We start from the raw sequence: 25,770 nt of genomic DNA, 5'->3' as shown, positions 1-25,770 counted from the left end.
TCATAACAGAAGATACGTCCTGTGATTGTGGACAAGGACAAACCACAAGCCACCTGCTCCAGTGTCTTTTGTGCCCTACATCCAGCACGAAGATTGATCTCCTGTAAGCCACTCCAAGTGCCTTGGAGGTTTCAAAGTACTGGGCACATGTAATATAAATACAATTTGTGTATATGTATGTACATATTTATTGATGTGTATGGCTACTGTAAATTTGTATGTTTCTGATTCGAGAATAATAATAACTGTTGAAGGGCAAGAAAAATCAACTTCGCCAACATATTTTCCGGCTTATGACTGAAAAAAAAAATTATGAGGATCATTTGAATTAGATGGGAATGCAACAGTAGAAGTGACTTGCGAACGAATTTGGTAGGAAGTACAAATAGATTGACTAGGGTTGAATCAGAGAAATATGTCAAGGTATACAGAGAGATGTGATCCTAAAGAAAGTCTACGTCGAGCACAGAAAGATTAAACTTTACTTCAAAGAAATAAATTGCAGGGCTGTTAACTAACGATGCACAGATGGTAAACCTGTATTACAGAAGAAAGAGCAGAAATGTGCCAGGAACATATCGAAGGTTTGCGAAAATCTGTAATTACTCAGTGAAAGCTATTAAGGTCTAAATTAACGCATGGAAAGGGCCGCAATCAGGCCAGAAACCAGAACGTAATCGACATAACGCATAACCTAGTGTGGTTACGCATTTATCAAACCCAGCGACAGTGATTAGCAACTTAGTAAATTACACTCCTGGAAATTGAAATAAGAACACCGTGAATTCATGGTCCCAGGAAGGGGAAAATTTATTGACACATTTCTGGGGTCAGATACATCACATGATCACACTGACAGAACCACAGGCACATAGACACAGGCAACAGAGCATGCACAATGTCGGCACTAGTACAGTGTATATCCACCTTTCGCAGCAATGCAGGCTGCTATTCTCCCATGGAGACGATCGTAGAGATGCTGGATGTAGTCCTGTGGAACGGCTTGCCATGCCATTTCCACCTGGCGCCTCAGTTGGACGAGCGTTCGTGCTGGACGTGCAGACCGCGTGAGACGACGCTTCATCCAGTCCCAAACATGCTCAATGGGGGACAGATCCGGAGATCTTGCTGGCCAGGGTAGTTGACTTACACCTTCTAGAGCACGTTGGGTGGCACGGGATACATGCGGACGTGCATTGTCCTGTTGAAAAAGCAAGTTCCCTTGCCGGTCTAGGAATGGTAGAACGATGGGTTCGATGACGGTTTGGATGTACCGTGCACTATTCAGTGTCCCCTCGACGATCACCAGTGGTGTACGGCCAGTGTAGGAGATCGCTCCCCACACCATGATGCCGGGTGTTGGACCTGTGTGCCTCGGTCGTATGCAGTCCTGATTGTGGCGCTCACCTGCACGGCGCCAAACACGCATACGACCATCATTGGCACCAAGGCAGAAGCGACTCTCATCGCTGAAGACGACACGTCTCCATTCGTCCCTCCATTCACGCCTGTCGCGACACCACTGGAGGCGGGCTGCACGATGTTGGGGCGTGAGCGGAAGACGGCCTAACGGTGTGCGGGACCGTAGCCCAGCTTCATGGAGACGGTTGCGAATGGTCCTCGCCGATACCCCAGGAGCAACAGTGTCCCTAATTTGCTGGGAAGTGGCGGTGCGGTCCCCTACGGCACTGCGTAGGATCCGACGGTCTTGGCGTGCATCCGTGCGTCGCTGCGGTCCGGTCCCAGGTCGACGGCCACGTGCACCTTCCGCCGACCTCTAGCGACAACATCGATGTACTGTGGAGACCTCACGCCCCACGTGTTGAGCAATTCGGCGGTACGTCCACCCGGCCTCCCGCATGCCCACTATACGCCCTCGCTCAAAGTTCGTCAACTGCACATACGGTTCACGTCCACGCTGTCGCGGCATGCTACCAGTGTTAAAGACTGCGATGGAGCTCCGTATGCCACGGCAAACTGGCTGACACTGACGGCGGCGGTGCACAAATGCTGCGCAGCTAGCGCCATTCGACGGCCAACACCGCGGTTCCTGGTGTGTCCGCTGTGCCGTGCGTGTGATCATTGCTTGTACAGCCCTCTCGCAGTGTCCGGAGCAAGTATGGTGGGTCTGACACACCGGGTTCAATGTGTTCTTTTTTCCATTTCCAGGAGTGTATATTAAGTACACAAATGAAGCTTGACGACTTAAATAAATGTACTCAGAGTTTCGTCTTCTGCAAAAGCACCAGTCCCTGGCTGTGGGATACCAAACTGACGGAAGTGAGTGTTTTAAGAGGCTCCTCATCAAATAAATTGCGTTTAGTGGTCCGTTGGCGGTGCACTGGATGAAGCCTCCGGCAGCTAGATCCTTAGACGCGGCTTGCCTCTGTCTGTCACTAGTTCGACCCTTGGGACTGCAGCGCTACTTCTCAAAACGCAGTACCACGAGCGCATTGCCTCCAACGGTCTAGCAAGAACTTCGTATCCCAGAAGGGGTCTCGCCGCGGGGACGTCGCTCACCTGTGGACTGCACCAGTAAGACTCCGAGGCTTACAACAGACGGTCTGATATGAGGTGATCAAGTTTAGCGAGGACGTTCTGTATTGAAAATAAAGAGAGACATGTTTTGGCTGTGTACTGTACTCTCGAAAGTTTTCGAAAACAACTGAGATCGAAACTGATGACTTAAAATCGTATTTTCAGTATTATACCTTGAAAGATCGCCTAAATGCAAGCTTTTTCTTGTTGATATGCTATGGGATCCAAAGTTAATAATGTTCGATTTATTAACGTTTATGTGTCTTCATGTTGTAGTTTGGGTGCCCGTCATTCTACGCATATGGCAGAGCGTGGTCGGCAGTCGAGCGGACACACATTTTTATTAATATGCAATGGGTTCCAAAGCTGATAATGGTCCAGTTATTAATGTTTTTCCGTCTTGATGCCGTAGCTTGGTTCCCCGTCATGCTACTCGTCTAGCAGAGCGGTCAAGGCGTAAGATTACCAAGCTGCACGTCCGCTTTAGATTCTTGGTCGTGTGGTTTTCTTTAATTCCCTTTTTTTTCTATGTATCTGGGAATATTCTGGTAATGAGATTACTTTCCTTTGACTTTTATTGAAGTTAAACATCGGGAGGTGCGATTAACAATCAAATAAATATACATATTGCATCGACAGTTATTTTCATTTAGATACATGATGTGCTAGATACGACTATCTTAGATTATTTATCTAATTTATACATCGGAAGGCATACATCACTATTCTTATTCAGTTTATATACAATTTAACTACAAACTGGCTCCCAGACATCGAACATAATTGACAGCCTACTCTGTGGCAGCAACGAAGTCGAAGCTACCTTGTTAGCTCGAACTGGGCATTCTTCTACTACGTGCTGGATTGTTTGTTTTTCAGCGCTGCAGTCGCAGCTTGGAATTGGTGTCTTTCCCCAATTGTAGACGGCGTCCGCACTTGTCACGAAGCAACAATTAGTGCGACTTATTGAAGCCAGGTGGCTTCTCATTTATCACGAATCTTTGGCGTTTTCGTGGGCAGTGTTCTCTCCAGTGTTGTTTCCAGAGATTGTGGATGTTAAAGTTGAAGGTCGTCATCTCTTTAGCAGTCAGTAGTGTTGGCCTTCTCGATTTGAGTCGTCTGCGCTCTAGGTCAGCTGTACTATTATGAATGGGCAGCTGAGGGTTATTAATTATCTTGTTGTTTTCTCTGAGGAGAGCATTTTTTCGCCATATTTCTCTGGTGGTGGTGTCGGGCTCAGGGTTAGCAGCCATACAATAGGGTTAGATTTTATTGTGCCGCTGATGATGCCCATGGTGTCGTTTACTACCACATCAATTCTGTTTGTGTGTGGGCTATTAATCCATACGGGAGCATTAGAAAATTGCAGCGAAATGGAGGATGATCTGCAGCGGATAGGCACTTGGTGCAGAGAATGGCAACTGATGCTAAACATAGACAAATGTAATGTACTGCGAATACATAGAAAGAAGGATCCTTTATTGTATATGATAGCGGAACAAACACTGCTAGCAGTTACTTCTGTAAACTATCTGGGAGTATACGTGCGGAACGATTTGAAGTGGAATGACCATATTAAATTAATTGTTGGTAAGGCGGGTGCCAGGTTGAGATTCATTGAGAGAGTCCTTAGAAAATGTAGTCCATCAACAAAGGAGGTGGCCTACAAAACACTCGTTCGACCTATACTTGAGTATTGCTCATCAGTGCGGGATCCGTACCAGGTCGGGTTGACAGAGGAGATAGAGAAGATACTAAGAAGAGCGGCGCGTTTCGTCACAGAGTTAATTGGTAAGCGTGATAGCGTTACGGAGAGCTTTAGGAAACTCAACTGGCAGTCTCTGCAAGAGAGGCGTTCTGCATCCCGCTGTAGCTTGCTGTACAGGTTTCGAGAGGGTGCATTTCTGAATGAGGTATCGAATGTATTGCTTCACCCTACTTATAACTCCCGAGGAGATCACGAATGTAAAATTAGAGAGATTCGAGGGCGCACAGAGGCTTTCCGGCAGTCGTTCTTCCCGCAAACCATACGCGACTGGAACAGGAAACGGAGGTAATGACACTGGCACGTAAAGTGCCCTCCGCCACACACCGTTGGGTGGCTTGCGGAGTATAAATGTAGATGTAGTTGTAGATCGCTGTATAGTGACACCGAATAGACAAGCCCAAATGCTCATTTGCGGTGTGTGTCTGCTGTGGAGCCCCAAGTAGTGCCGCACAGTTTATGGATGATGTTGTTTCTTGTCTCATTTTGCTTGCAGTCTTTGTCAGGTACTCGTTGTGAGAGAGCGTCCTGTCCAGTGTAGCTCCTAGATATTTGAGAAAGTTGTTATGATTAAGGCGTTTTCCTTCAAGGATAACATTGAGCTCTCTGTCTAGGTGATGACGTTCACCCGACCTGCTCCGCGAAATTGACACCACCGAAATATACCTCATCTTCTCAACCGTGTGACGTCCACTATTTTCGACAGGTAAGGAAATTCATCGAAAGACCAAAATCATGCGACTCACAGTAGAGCTGGGAATTACAAGGTGGGGCGTGTGCTATCAAAATTCAAGCGTTGGTCCACAACCCCCTGTCTACGCCGGTCTCTGAAGCCATGCATTTGTTATATGCTCGGTAGGCATCCACATTGATATCTGATCGATCTGTTTTTAGCAACATGAATCCGATTAGTTTTCCTCAAACTTTTCACCGGAAAACATTTCAATGTGGCAAGATTTCGTTTCCTGTTGGGCACGGTGCTCGGAATATTTTTTTTTTTTTTTTTTTTTTTTTTTGCCTGTTTCAGTGATAACTTTCACCCCAATGATTGCGAGAACGATTACGAACAGGCGATCAGTTAAGGTTACCCAATAATTTGCAGTAGGTGTATTTTTATGCTATACACCACTTTGCAAATTACTGCCAGTAAGGTATAATATATACCTATATCACTACTAATCAGACCTCCAGTTGTTTTACTTAAAAATAAAAAGGCAAATAAGTATGTGGCGATTTTGGAATATTACTAGACACACCCAAAAATCTATCGACAGAAAAGAATGACGCGATCAAAATTGAACATAGAGTAGAGGATGTTAGTCTAAAGCCTTGACTGCTTTTGTTTACATCGTAACTTCTTTTGTCTTTGGGTTCAAATTGTTCCAATGGCTCTGAGCACTATGCGACTTAACTTCTGAGGCCATCACTCGCCTAGAACTTAGAACTAATTCAACCTAACTAACCTAAGGACATCACACACATCCATGCCCGAGGCAGGATTCTAACCTGCGACCGTGAGGGTCGCGCGGTTCCAGACTGAAGCGCCTAGAACCGCCAGCTGTCATTTGGTCTGATCGGATGTCATATGACACATGTGAAAGTTTATCGTTCAATATTTCACCCAGGTTTTTTTTTTTTATTACAGAGGGCAGTCAGCCCTCAGACCGAGCACGCTGAGATGCCGTTCCGCCAACCTCACTCTGGTAGACGCCTAGAGTGTCGGGTACCCAATCTAAAGCACGAAAACACTAAAAACGTTATAAACTCGAACATTATTAACTTTATATGCCATACTATATTAATAAAAATGTTTGTTTTTAGACGATCTTTCGCTGTACATAACTCAAAATACGAATTTCCGTCATCAAGTTTGACATCGACTTATTTTCAGAAACTAGGGAGTGTCTAGCACAAATTCGAAACACTTTTCTCTTTATTTTCAATAGAGAACGTCCTTGCTAAACTTGATCAAAATCAGTGACCCACATATCAGACCTTTCCCTTGTAAGGATGAACACAGATTCAGTGCAAGACCATGCGGACAGGGACTTAAACGCCAACAGACGGGCAAGCTGCGCACTCTAGCGTGACGCTATAGTACCTGCTGCTAGGTTACAGAGTCAACAACACGGCAGAGGGAAGACGTCTATAGATAAAATCCAATACTCACGTCATTAATAGTCTGTGAGATGGGTTAATTACCGTCAGTTTTCTAGAACATTTTTATTACCACATTAACTTAGAAAGCATATACCGATAATTGTGAAAATTTTCTTACACTCAGCGTGGGAAGTCGCAGCTGTCGACTACAATAATATACTTAAGAACAAAAGTAACTCTCCACCCGCCCTCACCCTTCTTCCCCTCTTGGCAGGTCCCCGGACTCGCACACGCTACGTGGACTTTCGCGCGCCGGAGATCATCGCCATCAGTGTCTCGTGTGTGTGACGTCGTTTTGTGTTTTTAGTGTCCGCCGTCACGCTTCTACGTTCACTTGTGCTGTCGGATTCATCAGTGTTATGTGCGCCGTGTCAACGTGTTTTCAGTGTCGTTATCGTCGAGTGTGAACGGCTCCGTGTTTTTTGTGTCTCTGTGACCACTATTTTTTGCCCATCACTCTGTTTACTTTCATTCTCCGTTCTTGTACTGTTATTGTCACCACTATGGCTGAAGAGCGGCGTAGCATGCCGCTGCCAGCCTACCTGATTGTTCAGGTGTTAAAATAACAATAAAGAAAAAAAAAGTAACTCTGGCTGGACATGGGGGTTGAACCCCTCTACCATCCTCCTCACCTACAAAACCTTAATCCGTCCCATCCTCTGTTATGCCAGTCCCGCCTGGATATCCGCCCCCCCCCCCAAATTCTATAAGTTCCTCCAGATCCTCGAGCACCATGCACTCTGCCTGGCCTTTTGTCTATGCCTCCCGTCGCCCACGCGTATCCTCTACAATCTGATTCATTTCCCCCAACTGCTCCTATTTCTTGAACATATCTGCATACTCTACATCTCCCGCCGCCTTGATCCCCCTCAACCCCTGGTTGCTCCACTCCTCTCTGACCCCTGCCCTCTGTCGTGCCTTTGCTGTTGTGTCCCCCCTACTCTCCATCTCTACACCCTTCAGCACCTTTCCCAAGGTGGCTTCTGTCAAATCCTCCTCCCGGATGATGCCCTCACTCCCTCAATTTACCCCTCCTATCAACTCTGATCCTCATCTCCCCCTCCCTTCCTCTGTCCCTTCCCTGGGCTCCCTCTTCCCCCACTTCCATCCCATTTTTTGGCCACCCACCCTCTCTCTGCTTCCCTTCTCCCCCTCCCCAACAAGTCCTCCTCCAATCCCCTCCTCTGCCTTTCCCCACTCGCTTTCACGTCTGCCTAGCCCCTCCCCCCCCCTCTTATGAGTCCTTGTCCTGCCTCGGCTCCTTCCTCCCCTCCCCCAACTTCGTACTTCCTCTCCTTCCCCCCTTTTCCTTCCCATCATCTGTTCAGGTTCCCCCCATCTGCCCTCGGCTGTGGTGTGTCATATTTGTGCCAATTTCTTAGTGCAGTGTTCAAATAGTGTTCAGTGTTGTGCGTCTTTCAAAAGTGTTATGAACAAAAATCATGCTGTCGCTGGGTGTGATTTTTATATCGCTTGTGAACAGAAAGCAGACTGTCGCCATGTTTTTTAATTGTCTGTCTTTTACTTTACCTGTCTGCTTCCAGTGTATTTTATTAGCACCACCAACCCTTAGTTTTATATTTTAAGTTCCACAATTTTCCGCCATTTTACCATTTCAGCAACCGATTTTATCGCCTGTTTTTATTCTTTATTATGTTCATTTTTTTTAAAAACAAATTCTGTAGGCAGAAGAGGGAATCGAAACTCAATAAAGAAAAAAAAGTAGCAAAAATACCAGACTAAGAAATCTATCTGGCTTCAAGAACGCGAACGGTTGAAGACAAGCATTTCTGACATTTCATTTGGTAACGGATGGCAGTTAGCAGGAAAATCAAGATAACTCCCTAACATATGTCATCGTAAAGGCTTTATAAGGTGGAACAGGATGTCAATAGTCCTTATACTGTAGGGGATAAAATACAGAAAATAAAAACCAATTGGGTAGTTAAAGGTAAAGGGATACAAGTTCATGTTAAGGAATAAATGCGAGAAGTGAAGGAACATTTTTAAAAAAATGGTTCAAATGGCTGTGAGCACTATGGTACTTAACATCGGACGTCATCAGTGCCCTAGAACTTAGAACTACTTAAACCTAACTAACCTAAGGACATCACACTCATCCATGCCTGAGGCAGGATTCGAACCTGCGACCGTAGCAGTCGCGCGGTTCCTGACTGAAGCGCCTAGAACCGCTCGGCCACCGCAGCGGGTGAACATTTTAAAAAATCAATACAACTGGCAGGGGGTCACACATCAATGTTACGATACTGTTGGAAGTGAATAATTCTCCTTCCTACGAAGCAGGAGTACACAAGATGGGTGAAACAAGGTGACAGAAAAAATATAAAGTCGTTTGTGACCTAAAGGATAGCCAACAGCGTCCCAGAAATTATCTGAGATAAATATTCCCTTGGAGGAAGGTGTATGATCAGAAACTGTAAAGCGTGACCTGCATGAGAGAAATATTCACGGGAGAGAGGGTATTTCGAAACCACTTACCACAGCACAGAGTGACCCGAAATGACGAAACTAATGCAGCGATCTTGCAAATGGGATCCCAGATATCATGTTTCCGACTAAATGTCATCCCTATTAATCCTGAGTTACATAAACTTTATATTAACTTTATCCGTTCCACTCTGAATCACGACAGTGTTTCAGCGGTTTTATAGGTACAACATTGCATCGTGGTCTTAATGACCTCGTCGTCCTGCATAGGCGGATTATATGACAAAAATTGTTTCAGTATTCCCTGTGACCATCTACACCCAAAGCTGCCAAATATTTTTCTTTATTAACTGAGTATCACAACAACAATCGTCGCATTGCACGTCCAAACCGATTTAGCACATCCGATAATGACAGAATCTAACGAAATTCAAGACGACTCAAGCAAGCACAGTTTCAATGCTTTTTTCCAATCAGAATTACGAAATCTTTTTATGATAAAATGTAGGCCAACATCAAGTGTTCATAATATCCAAGGTATTGAAAGTCAAACTACCATGAAAACATTTACATGGCGCAATGTTCGTAGGTAGACAGACGTAATAACTGTACCTTTTTCAGCTGTTTTACTGGACTAACAGAACAGTAATATGCAATAGAATGTCAATAAACTGCATTTAGAAATAAATTTTCGTTCTGCAGCCCAGTGTGCACTGACATGAAGCTTCCTGGTGGGTTAAAACCGTGCGCCGGACCGAGACTCGAACTCGGAACCTTTGCCTTTCGCGGGCAAGGGCTCTGCCGAATGCCAAATGCGATACCCCAGCACGACTAACGACCCCTCCCCACAGCTTCAATTACGCCAGTGCTCCTCCCGCTATTGCACTTGCCCGCGAAAGGCAAAGACGCCTGTTCGAGTCTCGGTCCGGCACACAGTTTTAATTTGGCAGGAAGTTTCAAACCGCTTTTACGTTATGGGAATACTGTCAACTAACAGTTATGTTGTACAAAAATTACCTAACTGTGCACATATTAAGCAAAACAGAAAATTACTTTTCCCAGCAGCGCGTAACTGCAGCAGTTGACGGAGGATACAGAAAACGATCTGTCCACGATAATTAACACTGACAGCAGAACTTTTTTCAAAAGTAATGTATTATTGAAAAAAAAGAAACTACGACTACAACTGAACGTTCTGCCACATACCTACAGGAATGAAAACCTTGCTGTCTTGGTTCTGATCTGATCCGTTATAAATGGTTTCTGAAAACCTGCGACTGTGAAAACCACAGGCAGCAGGTTTATTTATAAATAAATCTTCTGCTACCAGTAACGCGTTTTCTTTATTGTCAGAGTCTGCTTCATTTCGTTGAATTTTACTGCAGTATTTAAGAAAAACGCGATTTTAGTTGGTTATCGATCCTTTTGTTGAAGTTAGTGGCGAAATTTAAACAACTTTACCAAAAGAATCAATAACCCACTAAAAATAGCTTGTTTCTTATGTATTGCAGTAAAAGTGAACGAGCCGGCCGCGGTGGTCTCGCGGTTCTAGGCGCTCAGTCCGGAACCGTGCGACTGCTACGGTCGCAGGTTCGAATCCTGTCTCGGGCATGGATGTGTGTGATGACCTTAGGTTAGTTAGGTTTTAAGTAGTTCTAAGTTCTAGGGGACTGATGACCACAGATGTTAAGTCCTATAGCGCTCAGAGCCATTTCAACCATTTGAAAAGTAAACGAAATTACGCAAACTCTCACACAATGACAACATCAATAGAAATGGTTTAATACACACGAAAAACCCACTTGAGAACGGGAATCATATCCCGAAATGCGTCGTGTGAAAAGTAAATAAAGAAAAATCGTGACTGGTATCGGAAGATTTATTTATAAACAAACCTATTATTACTTGCTGCCTATCTAATGAAGCACTAAAGCTCAATAGTTATAGGTAAGGAAAGCTGGCTAAAGCTGGAAATAAGTTCAGCCGAAATTTTTTCAAACGACCTAACACTGTTCAGACATAATTGATTAAATGCAGTTGGTGGTGGAGTATTTAATGCTGTCAGGAGGAGTTTTCCTTGTGGTAAAACTGAAGTAGATGGTTCATGAAAAGTAGTGTGTGTAGAGGTTATACTTGACAATTGGACTAAACTATTGATTGGATCGTTTTGCTGACCCCCGACTCAGAAGATAGGGTTGCTGAACAGTTCAAAGTAAACTTGAGTTTCATTTCAAATAGGTACCCACTCATACAATTACAGTCGGTGGTGACTTCAATCTAACTTCGATATGCTGGAAAAATTATACGTTTAAAGATGGTGGTAGGCATAAAACGTAATTGCGAAATTGTACTGAATGCTTACTCATAAAATTATTTTGAGCGATTCGTTCATGAGTCCACTCGAAATGTAAATGGTTGCGATAGCATACTTGACCTCTTAGCCACAAATAATCCTGGACAAATAGAGAATATCATGACGAATACAGGGATTAGCGACCACAAATCAGTTACTGATAGGCTGAGTACCGTGACACCCACAAACATAAAAAAGAAACGCAAAATACATCTATTTAAAAAAAAAGCTGATAAAAATGCTCTTAACGCCTTTTTCAGAGACAGTCTCCACTTCTTCCGAACAGACCACGTAAGCGTAGAAAAGAGGAGGAGGAGGACATTAGTGTTTAACGTCCCGTCGACAACGAGGTCATTAGAGACGGAGCGCAAGCTCGGGTGAGGGAAGGATGGGGAAGGAAATCGGCCGTGCCCTTTCAAAGGAACCATCCCGGCATTTGCCTGAAGCGATTTAGGAAAATCACGGAAAACCTAAATCAGGATGACCGGAGACGGGATTGAACCGTCGTCCTCCCGAATGCGACGTAGAAAAGATGTGGAATGATTTCAAAGAGATAGTATTGACGGCAGTTGAGATATATATACCACATAGATTAATAAGTGATGGTACTGATCCCTCATGGTGCGCAAAACGGGTGAGATGGCTGTTGCAGAAGCAACTAAAAAAGCACGCCAAATTTAAAAGAACGCAAGAGACCCAAGATCGGTAAAGTTTTGCAGAAGTTCGAAATATAGCGCGTACTTCAATGCGAGATGCTTTTAATAATTCCTCTCTGTATCAGAATCTGGCAGAAAACCCGAAGAGATCATGGTCTTACATGAAGCACACCAGTGGCAAGACGCAATCAGTACGTTCACTCCGTGATAGCAATGGTGAAGTGATTGATGACGGTGCCACTAAAGCAGTTATTAAACACGGCTTTCCGAAACTCCTTCACCAAAGAAGACGAAGTAAATATTCCTGAATTCCAATTAAGAACAACTGTGAAGATGAGAAACGTGGAAGTAGATATCCTCGAGGTAGCAAAGCAGCTTAAATAACATAATAAACCCAAGCCCTCCGGCCCAGATTGTATACCAGTCAGCTTCCTGTGGGATTACGCTGATGCAATAGCTCCATATTTAGCAGTTATATACAACCGCTCGCTCACAGAAAGTTCCGTACCTATGGATTCGATAATTGCGCAAGTCACACCGATACCCAAAAACGGATATAGGAGTATTTCGCTTAATTACAGGCCCATATCACTGACGTCGATTTACAGTAGGGTTTTGGAAAATCGACTATGTTGGAACATTATGAATTACCCTGAAGAAAACGATCTATTGACACACAGTCAGCATGGATTCAGGAAACATCGTTCTTGTGAAACACAACTAGCTCTTTATACTCAGGAAGTAATGCGTGGTATTGAGAGGGGATGTCAAATTGATTCAATGTTTTTAGATTTCCAGAAGGCTTTTCATACCGTTCCTCTTCTAACCAAAATTTACGCCTATGGAATATCGCCTCAGTTCTGCGACTGCATTCGTGATATCCTCTCAGAAAGGTCACAGTTCGTAGTAATAGACGGAAAGTCATCGTGAAAAACAGAAGTACACTGCTGGCCATTAAAATTGCTACACCACGAAGATGACGTGCTACAGACGAGAAACCGAGAGGCAGAAGATGCTGTGATATGCAAATGATTAGCTTTTCAGAGCCTTCAAACAAGGTGGGCGCCGGTGGCGACACCTACAACGTGCTGACATGAGGAAAGTTTCCAACCGATTTGCCATATACAAACAGCAGTTGACCGGGTTGCCTGGTGAAACGTTGTTGTAATGCCTCGTGTAAGGAAGAAAATATGCGTACCATCACATTTCCGACTTTGACAAAGGTCGGATTGTAGCCTATCGCGATTGCGGTTTATCGTATCGCGACAGTGCTGCTCGCGTTGGTCAAGATCCAATGACTGCTAGCAGATAATGGAATCGGTGGGTTCAGGAGGGTAATACGGAACGCCGTGCTGGGTCCCAACGGCCTCGTATCACTAGCAGTCGAGATGACAGGCATCTTATCCGCATGGCTGTAACGGATCGTGCAACCACGTGTCGATCCCTGAGTCAACAGATGGGGACGTTTGCAAGACAACAACCATCTGCACGAGCAGTTCGACGACGTTTGCAGCAGAATGGACTATCAGCTCGGAGACCATGGCTGCGGTTACCCTTGACGCTGCGTCACAGACAGAAGGGCCTGCGATGGTGTACTCAACGACGAACCTGGGTGCACGAATGGCAAAACGTCATTTTTTCGGATGAATCCAGGTTCTGTTTACAACATCATGATGGTCGCATCCGTGTTTGGCGACATCGCGGTGAACGCACGTTGGAAGTGTATATTCGGCATCGCCATACTGGCGCATCAGCAGGCGTGATGGTATGGGGAGCCATTGGTTACACGTCTCGGTCACCTCTTGTTCACATTGATACTACTGTGAACAGTGGACGTTACATTTCAGATGTGTTACGACCCGTGGTTCTACCCGTCACTAGATCCCTGCGAAACCCTACATTTCAGCAGGATAATGTACGACCGCACGTTGCAGGTCCTGTACGGGCCTTTCTGCATACAGAAAATGTTCGACTGTTGCCCTGGCCAGCACATCCTCTAGATCTCTCACCAATTGAAAACGTCTGGTCAATGGTGGCCGAGCAACTGGCTCGTCACAATACGTTAGTCACTACTCTTGATGAACTGTGTTATCATGTTGAAGCTGCATGAGCAGCTGTACCTGTAAACGCCATCCAAGCTGTGTTTGACTCAATGCCCAGGCGTATCAAGGCCGTCATTACGGCCAGAGGTGGTTGTTCTGTGTACTGATTTCTCAGGATCTATGCATCCAAATTGCGTGAAAATGTTATCGCATGTCAGTTCTAGTATAATATATTTCTCCAATGAATACCCGTTTATCATCTGCATTTCTTCTTGGTGTAACAATTTTAATGGCCAATAGTGTAATATCCGGCGTTCCCCAAGGAAGTGTTACAGGCCCTCTATTGTTCGTGTTATACACTCCTGGAAATTGAAATAAGAACACCGTGAATTCATTGTCCCAGGAAGGGGAAACTTTATTGACACATTCCTGGGGTCAGATACATCACATGATCACACTGACAGAACCACAGGCACATAGACACAGGCAACAGAGCATGCACAATGTCGGCACTAGTACAGTGTATATCCACCTTTCGCAGCAATGCAGGCTGCTATTCTCCCATGGAGACGATCGTAGAGATGCTGGATGTAGTCCTGTGGAACGGCTTGCCATGCCATTTCCACCTGGCGCCTCAGTTGGACCAGCGTTCGTTGGACCAGACGACGCTTCATCCAGTCCCAAACATGCTAAATGGGGGACAGATCCGGAGATCTTGCTGGCCAGGGTAGTTGACTTACACCTTATAGAGCACGTTGGGTGGCACGGGATACATGCGGACGTGCATTGTCCTGTTAGAACAGCAAGTTACCTTGCCGGTCTAGGGATGGCAGAACGATGGGTTCGATGACGGTTTGGATGTACCGTGACTATTCAGTGTCCCCTCGATGATCACCAGTGATGTACGGCCAGTGAAGGAGATCGCTCCCCACACCATGACGCCGGGTGTTGGCCCTGTGTGCCTCGGTCGTATGCAGTCCTGATTGTGGCGCTCACCTGCACGGCGCCAAACACGCATACGACCATCATTGGCACCAAGGCAGAAGCGACTCTCATCGCTGAAGACGACACGTCTCCATTCGTCCCTCCATTCACGCCTGTCGCGACACCACTGGAGGCGGGCTGCACGATGTTGGGGCGTGAGCGGAAGACGGCCTAACGGTGTGCGGGACCGTAGCCCAGCTTCATGGAGACGGTTGCGAATGGTCCTCGCCGATACCCCAGGAGCAACAGTGTCCCTAATTTGCTGGGAAGTGGCGGTGCGGTCCCCTATGGCACTGCGTAGGATCCTACGGTCTTGGCGTGCATCCGTGCGTCGCTGCGGTCCGGTCCCAGGTCGACGGGCACGTGCACCTTCCGCCGACCACTAGCGACAACATCGATGTACTGTGGAGACCTCACGCCCCACGTGTTGAGCAATTCGGCGGTACGTCCACCCGGCCTCCCGCATGCCCACTATACGCCCTCGCTCAAAGTCCGTCAACTGCACATATGGTTCACAACCACGCTGTCGCGGCATGCTACCAGTGTTAAAGACTGCGATGGAGCTCCGTATGCCACGGCAAACTGGCTGACACTGACGGCGGCGGTGCACAAATGCTGCGCAGCTAGCGCCATTCGACGGCCAACACCGCGGTTCCTGGTGTGTCCGCTGTGCCGTGCGTGTGGTCATTGCTTGTACAGCCCTCTCGCAGTGTCCGGATCAAGTATGGTGTGTCTGACACACCGGTGTCAATGTGTTCCTTTTTCCATTTCCTGGAGTGTATATTAACGACATAGGACACAATCTGATTAGCCCGCTTTGATAATTTGCAGATGATGCTGCCATTTACCGTTTTGTAAAGTCATCAGGTGACGAAAAGGAATTGCAAAATGATATAGATCAGATATGTGTATAGTACGAAGAGTGGATATTGACTCTGAATAAAAAAAAGGGTGAAGTTATTCACAGGAGTACTAAAAAAATCCGCAAAATTTCGATTACGCGGTAAGTCACACAAAGCTGAAGGCTGTAAATTAAACTAAATATTTAGGGATTACAGTTATAAATAACCTAAACTGGATCGATCACATAGATAAAGTTCTGGGTGGAGCAAATCAAAGACTGCGATTCACTGATAGAACACTTAGAAGGTGCAACAGATCTACTAAAGAGACTGCTTACACCACACTTATCCACCCTATTCTGGAGTAATGCTGTGCGGTGTGGGATCCGCATCAGGGGGGACTGACGGATGACATCGAAAAAGATCAAAGAAGGGCGGCTCGTTTTGAAATATCACGAAATAGGGGAGATAGTGCCACAGAAATTATAAGTGAATTGGAGTGGCAATCATAAAAACAAAGATGTTTTTCGTTGCGACGGGATCTTCTCATGAAATTTCAATCACCAGTTTTCTCCTCCGCTTCTGTTGGCACCCACCTACATAGGGAGAAATGATCATGACGACAAAATTAGAGAAACCAGGGCTCACACCGAAAAATTTAAATGCTCGTTTCTACCGCGCACTATTCGAGAGTGGAACGGTAGAGAGACAGCTGGAAGATTTTTCATTGAACCACCTGCCAGGCAATTAATTGTTAGTAGCAGAATAATCACGTAGATGTAGATGACATGTAGGTTAAATGCAGAGCATTAACCAGCCAATACGCTGCAATATCTTCACGGCTCTCGCAACAAATACCGGTTCAGCGACATACCTCTCAGGTAAAGATCTGTTATCAATCTTTACAGTTACAGGTTTTACCAGTTGTAGAAACGTGATATACACAATATCAGCTAAATATTTATTGTACAGAATGCCTCTATACACGACGTAATGAATATGGTACGAGCCTGTAATATCATTACGTTCTCTACCTCTTCACATCCTGCTGGGGAGACTTGGCGGACGGCAGCGAGTTCTAATTCGAGCGATCCGCACCTGCTGACTGAGGGCGCCCGCTCCTCACTGTACATTATTCACGACGTTCTGAGATTTACGCCCCGGCGCCGTAATCCACAAAGCCGGATATATCCGTCAGAAGCGCGTGGAGTGCTTCAATCCGGCTTCATAATGGACGCTGCTGAATGGACGGTGCTGTGCCGACGGCGCTGCCTCATTCCGCACCCCTGTAACCGAAATCTGGGATTAATTTCGTCGAGTGAGTGTTTGTCCTCTCTCGGATCACCCTAATGCAAGCACTGCCGATCACGGTTGCCATACGTCCGCACTCGCTAGAGAGACAAAAGACACGTGACAAATGTACTTCAGAACTGTCAGTAATTGTTTGTCGACCACTTTGGTTATGTTTACTGTCCATGAATTTGTAGTTTATTTTTCTTAAAACAAGCGGCATTGCGTGTAAAAAAAGAGATGCAGATAGGTTACACTGGCTGCAAATGCGTCAAAAATATTAATATTTTGATTACAATGTTTTAATTTCCTTTTTAGACCTGAATATACCCTAAGATTTCAACTAATTTAAAATTATTGTTAACATTCATGGTTGGATGTACGCTTTTTGTTTCATAGTAGGGATGAATGCTGTAAATTATTATACTTTTTTGGTTTTCACCTCTAGTTACCTCTGTAATACAAGTTTTGTATATTGCCTTATTCCGCTTTTAAATCTTAGGAATCACTTTTAACGTCTTGCAGTCTGTTTCCAAAAATTACAAAAAAAATGTTCAAATCTGTGTGATATCTTGTGGTGCGGGACCAGCCGCACAGTCCATGGCTGCAGCACCTTTGACCGCTCGGCTACCAAAAATTACAAAACTCACTGAAATTTAAGAGTTTTGCAAATGTGAAAACGTGTTCAAAGGTGCTATATCATCATGTATCTAGGAACATACTGAGGACAGACAAGACAATATGAACAACTGTACTTACTTGGGAATGGTTTATTAATAAGGCGTTGGGCCCCCATTTGTCCATAATACAGCTGCGATTCTTCTTGAAATACTGGCATATAATGATTGCGTAGACTGCACTGGAATATTATGATACTCTTTGATCAATCAGAACTTCCTGCGCTCTTATAACGCCCGCAAGAGTTCGATCACATTCAAATCAGGGCTCAGGTGCCGGCCAGGGAAGACGCTATAGTTCAGCTGCATGCTCCTCATACCACGATTGTACTTTCATGGCTACGTGAATGGGTGCATTATCATCCTGAAATATGGCATCATTGTTGGGGAACAACATTTGAGTCGTGGGGTGCACCTCATCACATAAAATGTTCACATAATCTCTGGCTGTTGTACGGACTTCGAGAGTAACGATGGGACCAGCAGTATATAATGATATGGTTGTCCACACCATAAAACTTCCACCGCCATGCTTAAGTGTTGGAATCAAGCAATCAGGATTGCAGGCTTCTTTTGGTGTTCTCCAGACGTAAAACTGACCTGTTGTAGGAAATAACGAAATCATTCATTCGGAGGGCCATATGACGTGCTTCCACTGATCAGTCGTCCTGGATTTATGCCCCTGACACCATGTTTTACGTTTCTTTGCGTTGGTTGTCGTCGCTAATGGTTTCGGTATAGCTGCTCGCGCATAATTATTCGCTTTATGGGGTTCTCGACGGACAGTGTCCATAGATACGGGATCTAGAAGATGGCTATTCAGCTCTGCAGTTACCTTAGCCGCCGTAGTTTTGAGTCGTTTTGACATAATTCGCGTTAGCGTACGAAGATCTCTGTAATTTAGTTTTGATTTGTTCCCATTATAACGTTTATACGATGATGTCTTTCCGTATGATGAGTAGGCTGTGATGACTGTTGAAATAGTTACTCTTGATGCATTCAATAAGTTGGCTGTCTTGATTACTGATGCTCCAGCTAATCGGGCGCCCACAATCTTCCCTCTTTGCACGACGACCTCGGCCTCTCAATGCAAATACGAGTGTGCACTACTCGTAAGCCGGCTGCGGTGGCCGAACAGTTCTAGTGAAACGTCCCCTGGAATGATCAGGACTATCTTTATGGACTGTGAGAAAATTTTAGCTTTTGACCAACGTTGTGTTAATAAGTGTGTGCATTTGATATCTTTGTTATTGTAATTATGAAATATTTTTCAAATCATTATTGGCCACTGCCCAAAAATATTTTGTAAAATTTTTTCTGGGGAACATTGGGGGCTATGTAAGTAGGCTGCTTATGTTTTCTTTATGTAAGTAGGCTGTTTAGATTTTATATTGGTAATGCCACGTAGTGCTCTGTATGGCTGTGCTGTGTGCAGTCTGTGGCTAGTTTGCATTGTTGTCTGCCATTGTATTGTTGGGCAGCTGGATGTTAACAGCGCATAGAGTTGCGCAGTTGAAGGTGAGCCGCCAGCAGTGGTGGATGTGAGGAGAGAGATGGCGGAGTTTTGAAATTACATATATTATGACTTGTGATGATATTAAGGTAAATACATTGTTTGTTCTCTATTAATATCTTTCATTTGCTAACTATCTCTATCAGTAGTTAGTGCCTTCCGTAGTTTGAATCTGTTATTTAGCTGGCAGTAGTGGCGCTCGCTGTATTGCAGTAGTTCGAGTAACGAAGATTTTTGTGAGGTAAGTGATTTGTGAAAGGTATAGGTTAAAGTTACTCAGGGCCATTCTTCTGCAGGGATCTTTGATAGTCAGATTGCGTTGCGCTAAAAACATTGTGTGTCAGTTTAAGCACAGTCTTGTATAATTTGTTCTAAGGGGACGTTTCAGATTCCAGGCTCGAATCCTGGGAGGGTCGCCATATGAAACGTCCCCTTAGAACAAATTATACAAGACTGTGCTTAGACTGACACACAATGTTTTTAGCGCAACGCAATCTGACTATCAAAGATCCCTGCAGAAGAATGGCCCTGAGTAACTTTAACCTATACCTTTCACAAATCACTTACCTCACAAAAATCTTCGTTACTCGAACTACTGCAATACAGCGAGCGCCACTACTGCCAGCTAAATAACAGATTCAAACTACGGAAGGCACTAACTACTGATAGAGATAGTTAGCAAATGAAAGATATTAATAGAGAACAAACAATGTATTTACCTTAATATCATCACAAGTCATAATATATGTAATTTCAAAACTCCGCCATCTCTCTCCTCACATCCACCACTGCTGGCGGCTCACCTCTAACTGCGCAACGCTCTGCGCTGTTAACATCCAGCTGCCCAACAATACAATGGCAGACAACAATGCAAACTAGCCACAGACTGCACACAGCACAGCCATACAGAGCACTACGTGGCATTACCAATATAAAATCTAAACAGCCTACTTACATAAAGAAAACATAAGCAGCCTACTTACACTAGGCGCTTCAGTCCGGAACCGCGCGACAGCTACGGTCGCAGCTTCGAATCCTGCCTCGGGCATGGATATGTGATGTCCTTAGGTTAGTTAGGTTTAAGTAGTTCTAAGTTCTCGGGGACTGATGACCTTAGATGTTAAGTCCCATAGTGCTCAGAGCCATTTGAACCATTTTAAACTACTCGTAAACAACATGCGCTGGTGCCTAGTCCGTACTGAACACGCACGGTCCAGCGCGACACGTGCTTTACCAGCGTTGTTGACCGTCAAACACAACCATCTCATTACTACCACCGTTCACATTATTTTGCCTATTCCCTATATAGTACATTGAAATTTAAAAGCGGCGCAATAGAGAAAATCTTGTTATTACTGTATCTGGTCGTCGATCTCTTACAGTGTTACGCTAACCACTCGCTAACAGTCATTCAATGAAACCAAATTAAATACAATTATTATTAAAACTCAGTTACAATTGAAATGCGTTTCGAAACAGAAGCTATTGAATACTAACGTATACTTCTGCCTTAGAGACAAGTTAAATTGTTAAGACATTAAACAAACTCATTTGACTGGCGAGAATTAAAGGTTCCAATGCAAAAGATCTTCATCGGTTTCAAGAGACAAGTTGGCGGACCAAAGACGAAGAATGGCTCTAACTTCCGCGGGTTATGAACATATTTTTACAAATGTTCTGAGTTTTTCTCGCCATGACATTCTGAAATAGAAGAATTAAGATTATATACCAATAGCTTTGATATTTTATATGTCACTTAACTATGAGTTTTGGAAACTGCGCAGTATTTTTTGATGCAACACATATTACAGAGCTTAAATACGTCTAACTCGTAACATTTCCAAATGCTGCACGAATTATAACCGCTCGTCTCACAACTACAGATTCTAAAATCGGTCAGTAGAATGAAGTACTGACAACAAAATACCGAGTGCTCCTAGGTACACTGTGTTCTATTTAGAAAACTGTCCTCTACATCAGAAGTCGTAAGTAATATCTTTCAAGCGTTAATACTACGCATGGGGTGCGATACGCAATACATTTTTAGGAATATAACAAAAACATGAAATTCGGGCATGGATGTGTGTGATGTCCTTAGGTTAGTTAGTTTTAAGTAGTTCTAAGTTCTAGGGGACTGATGACCTCAGATGTTAAGTCCCATAGTGCTCAGAGCCATTTTTTGAAAAACATGAAATTGTGGTTTCTTGTACAACAACAACCAACAGAAGGGAAAACTCAGAAGTTATGGAAAATTAAATATCTAAATGAATGGATAGAAACTGGTCTGGGGGAAAAAGAAGCGGTGTGAGAATGAATAATCAAGAAGGATTTACCATACAAACCAACTATGAGCAGTTCCAGGCTCCTAAGAAATCTTTAAGATCCTAAAACTTGAGGAACAGAGGTGGCTTAGAATGTATTGGGACGTCGAAAAACGGAAAATGCTCAATATATGTGGCGTGAGGAAGAAGAACTGTATAACTTGACACAGAGAAGAGGGAAAGAAAAAGTATGTTCCTCCGACACGTCCTTAGACGAGACCACGGGAGGTTGACACACCACGCAATCGAGTTCCTTCTGAACATGTCAGTGGCGCTGGATCCTAGAGGTACAGACGGATCTGGAAGAAATGGGAATACAGAAAACAGAGATTTACAACAGAGTGTCTTTCAAATAAAAAATTCAGGCTCGCATAAGTTTTCGGGAAAGAATAGGACCCAGAATAAGATCATCACGGACAGATGAAAGAAGAAGGCTGCAATGTATGAGAATGAAACAACATAGCGCAACGATAAATACTAGAAGTAAAGAAACTGACCCTAATTGATGTAGTCCTAAGATGGGCAAAATGAACACGAGGAGCAGGAGGAAGAAAATCAAGTAGTTAACGAAGAATTGAGACCACTGGGTGACACGATACCCTTACTTTTTTTATTTCTGCACACCGCATGAGCTGGGGCGTTGTTAAGACTCTGGGATCGTATTATAGAGGGAGGCAGTTCAAATTCCATTCCAGCTATCCAGATATGGATTTCTCACTATTTCACTAAATAGCTTAGTAGGGTAGAACCCGGTATCTTAATTTTCAACAGTAATTCTTCATCTGTTTCTAGTGATATTTAAAAAATATTGAAAACAACTTCGTTATACATCTACGAACAAATTTGCAAAGTATGAATGCTTAAATCTTTATGTAAATGTATTAAATTACGTCTCTTCTCAAACTGTACCAAAACCCGATTTTACTCCCTACATGGGGTAAAAACAGATGTACGCTGAAATCAGTGGCAAAAACAGTAAAATAACTGAATGAATTTAATTTTAGTTCTGAAGTTCAGTAATTACGTTATGGTATGAAATTTCGCTATAATATCATTAGAAAAACATAATTTTAATTTAGTTATAGTTTTCCTGCTTTATAATACGATGTGCATTCAAGTTCTAAGGCCTCCGATTTTTTTTTCTAATTCACTACTCTCCCGAAATCGATGAAACTGGCGTTACTTCTCGACGTAATCTCCCTGCAGACGTACACATTTTTCACAACGCTGACGCCATGATTCCATGGCAGCGGCGAAGGCTTCTTTAGGAGTCTGTTGTGACCACTGGAAAACCGCTGACGCAATAGCAGCACGGCTGGTGAATGCGCGGCCACGGAGAGTGTCGTTTTTGTTGGAAAGTCAAAAGTCACTAGGAGCCAGGTCATGTGAGTAGGGAGCATGAGGAATCACTTCAAAGTTGTTATCACGAAGAAACTGTTACGTAACGTTAGCTCGATGTGCGGGTGCGTTGTCTTGGTGAAACAGTACACGCGCAGCCCTTCCCGGACGTTTTTGTTGTAGTGCAGGAAGGAATTTGTTCTTCAAAACATTTTTATAGGGTGCACCTGTTACCGTAGTGCCCTTTGGAACGCAATGGATAAGGATTACGCCCTCGCTGTCCCAGAACATGGACACCATCATTTTTTCAGCACTGGCGGTTACCCGAAATTTTTTTGGTGGCGGTGAATCTGTGTGCTTCCATTGAGCTGACTGGCGCTTTGTTTCTGGATTGAAAAATGGCATCCACGTCTCACCCCTGTCACAACCGACGAAAAGAAAGTCCCATTCATGCTGTCGTTGCTTGTCAACATTGCTTGGCAACATGCCACACGGGCAACCATGTGGTCGTCCGTCAGCATTCGTGGCACCCACCTGGATGATACTTTTCGCATTTTCAGGTCGTCATGCAGGATTGTGTGCACAGAACCCTCAGAAATGCCAACTCTGGAGGCAATCTGTTCGACAGTCATTCGGCGATCCCCCAAAACAATTCTCTCCACTTTCTCGATCATGTCGTCAGACCGGCTTGTGTGAGCCCGAGGTTCTTTCGGTTTGTTGTCACACGATGTTCTGCCTTCATTAAAATGTCACACCCACGAACGCACTTTCGACACATCCATAACTCCATTACCACACGTCTCCTTCAACTGTCGATGAATTTCAGTTGGTTTCACACTTTCAAATTCAGAAAACTAATGATTGCACGCTGTTCAAGTAAGGAAAACGTCGCCATTTTAAGTATTTAAAACAGTTCTCATTCTCGGCACTGGCGGTAAAATTCCATCTGCCTTACGGTGCTGCCATCTCTGGGACGTATTGACAATGAATGCGGCCTCATTTTGAAACAATGCACATGTTTCTATCTCTTTCCAGTCTGGAGAAAAAAAATCGGAGGCCTTATAACTTGAATGCACCTCATAAAATAATAAAATAATAACATTCAAATAATGTGTTTAAGGACATATCCGATGTTTTTAAGGACCTATCCGAGCTCTCATTTCACATGCAGTAGTCACACACAAAACTGTCAACTCCTTCCTCTGGATTCGAACATGCTTCTGAATCCAGCCTTCCTTGGTTGCTGAATGAGCGTAGCTCTCGTTGTATGAGGGGCAGTCTGGCGGCCCCGTTTCTCTAACCACTGCTGGCCTGCGTGGCGTTTTGGCTTCAACGCCAACAGAGGGCGCTGATAATGTACGGCAGTCTGTTTCCAATAATTATGCTCTTTAGCCATTTCTTCCGCAATTTTTTTTTATTCTATGAATTCGGAAAGCTGATTATTATATATGTCATTATCTAACATATCGGCTGTTGAGTGGATCTGAATTACTGCCACTTAACTTTATCCTTTTTAACAAACTAACGTTTTCCGTGTTTTAATTCATTGCATTTTATTACTAAAACGACTTTTGCACTCTATAAACCCACTACAGACTTTACTAATGGTATTTCTCTTTCTATCTTGCATCGCACAATTATCAGTGACAGTAGCGACATCTTGCGAGCTTGCAACACAAACATTTCGTAGCTTCTGTACGGCTATTTGTTTTGAACAGTAGTGCTGCTGACAAGATGACTCTTGTTTCGGCTATTATTTATATAGCGTGACAATGCTGGCGCTGATTTGGTGTTTAGCTTTTGGCGATGCCTCTATGGCATATATTAGGACATGTTTTTACGCAACAGGTATCCCTTGTCATATTTAAAGCGCATAACATGCTCATGTATGTCAGTAATGTTTTTCACCATGATCTATTTTATTGTTTTAAGTTTTAGTTATTTTGCTGCAGATCTGAAGATGGTCATTGCTGACCGAAACCTGTAGTCTGAAGACCTACAAGTTTGTCACCATAGACGCGAAGTAAAAGAAATTTATTCTACATTTTGAGGTCACTGTTCCATTCGTGACCATGTTGCAGCTTGTGAAAGCGTAGATCTCGTTGCATTAAGGTGTTCTTAAGCGGAGGAAGAATCTGGAGTGTTATCCTTCTGAGGTGCCGAATTCTTCTTTAGTTTGTTTTCCATTGCCATATTTTTTGTGTTTTTGTTCTTGTTTCCTTTCTTATCCCCATTTAATGCATTTTTATTATTCTTTCTGCTGATGTAGGACAACTTTCTTTTCGCTCCTTTCTGTTCTTTTTCTCCCTTTTTATTTTCTTCTTCTTTAAGGGCTGTCTAATATGGAGAGGTGATTAATATCGCGGTTTTTCCTCTTCTGTGGTTCATCTGCTTTTTACCTCGTACAAATGCATGATGAACAGGCACCAGAAAATTTGGAGATAACATGATTTCTTAGACGTTGACGCCTGTGGTTGCGTAGTAAGTTCATCTAACAACGGCTATGGGTCTTTTGACGTTCCAGCAACTGCACAGTTTTCCAAAACGTCAGTACGAGGTGAACTGTCAATTTCACACAATTATCCTTGGCATAGGCATATCTGTGGTGTCTGATGGGGAATAAACGTGATCAGGAAAAATATTCCTGTTGAATGGATAGATTCCAGTCTTTTTAAACGCTTTAATGGCTGTCTTCATAACAGCCACTCTGATAAATGCATTTCTGAAGAGCTTCCCGGATGGTAAATTGTAACTCTGCGTCAAGGATGTGTCTTCCCGCTCGCTCATAAAATTTGCTTAAAGGACTCATGAAGGACACGTCCAACGGCTAAAGGCGAAGAGTT

This window comes from Schistocerca cancellata, chromosome 6 (genome assembly GCF_023864275.1).
Source record: "Schistocerca cancellata isolate TAMUIC-IGC-003103 chromosome 6, iqSchCanc2.1, whole genome shotgun sequence".
In the NCBI taxonomy this organism is placed as follows: Eukaryota; Metazoa; Arthropoda; class Insecta; order Orthoptera; family Acrididae; genus Schistocerca; species Schistocerca cancellata.
This window is presented reverse-complemented; position numbering follows the sequence as displayed.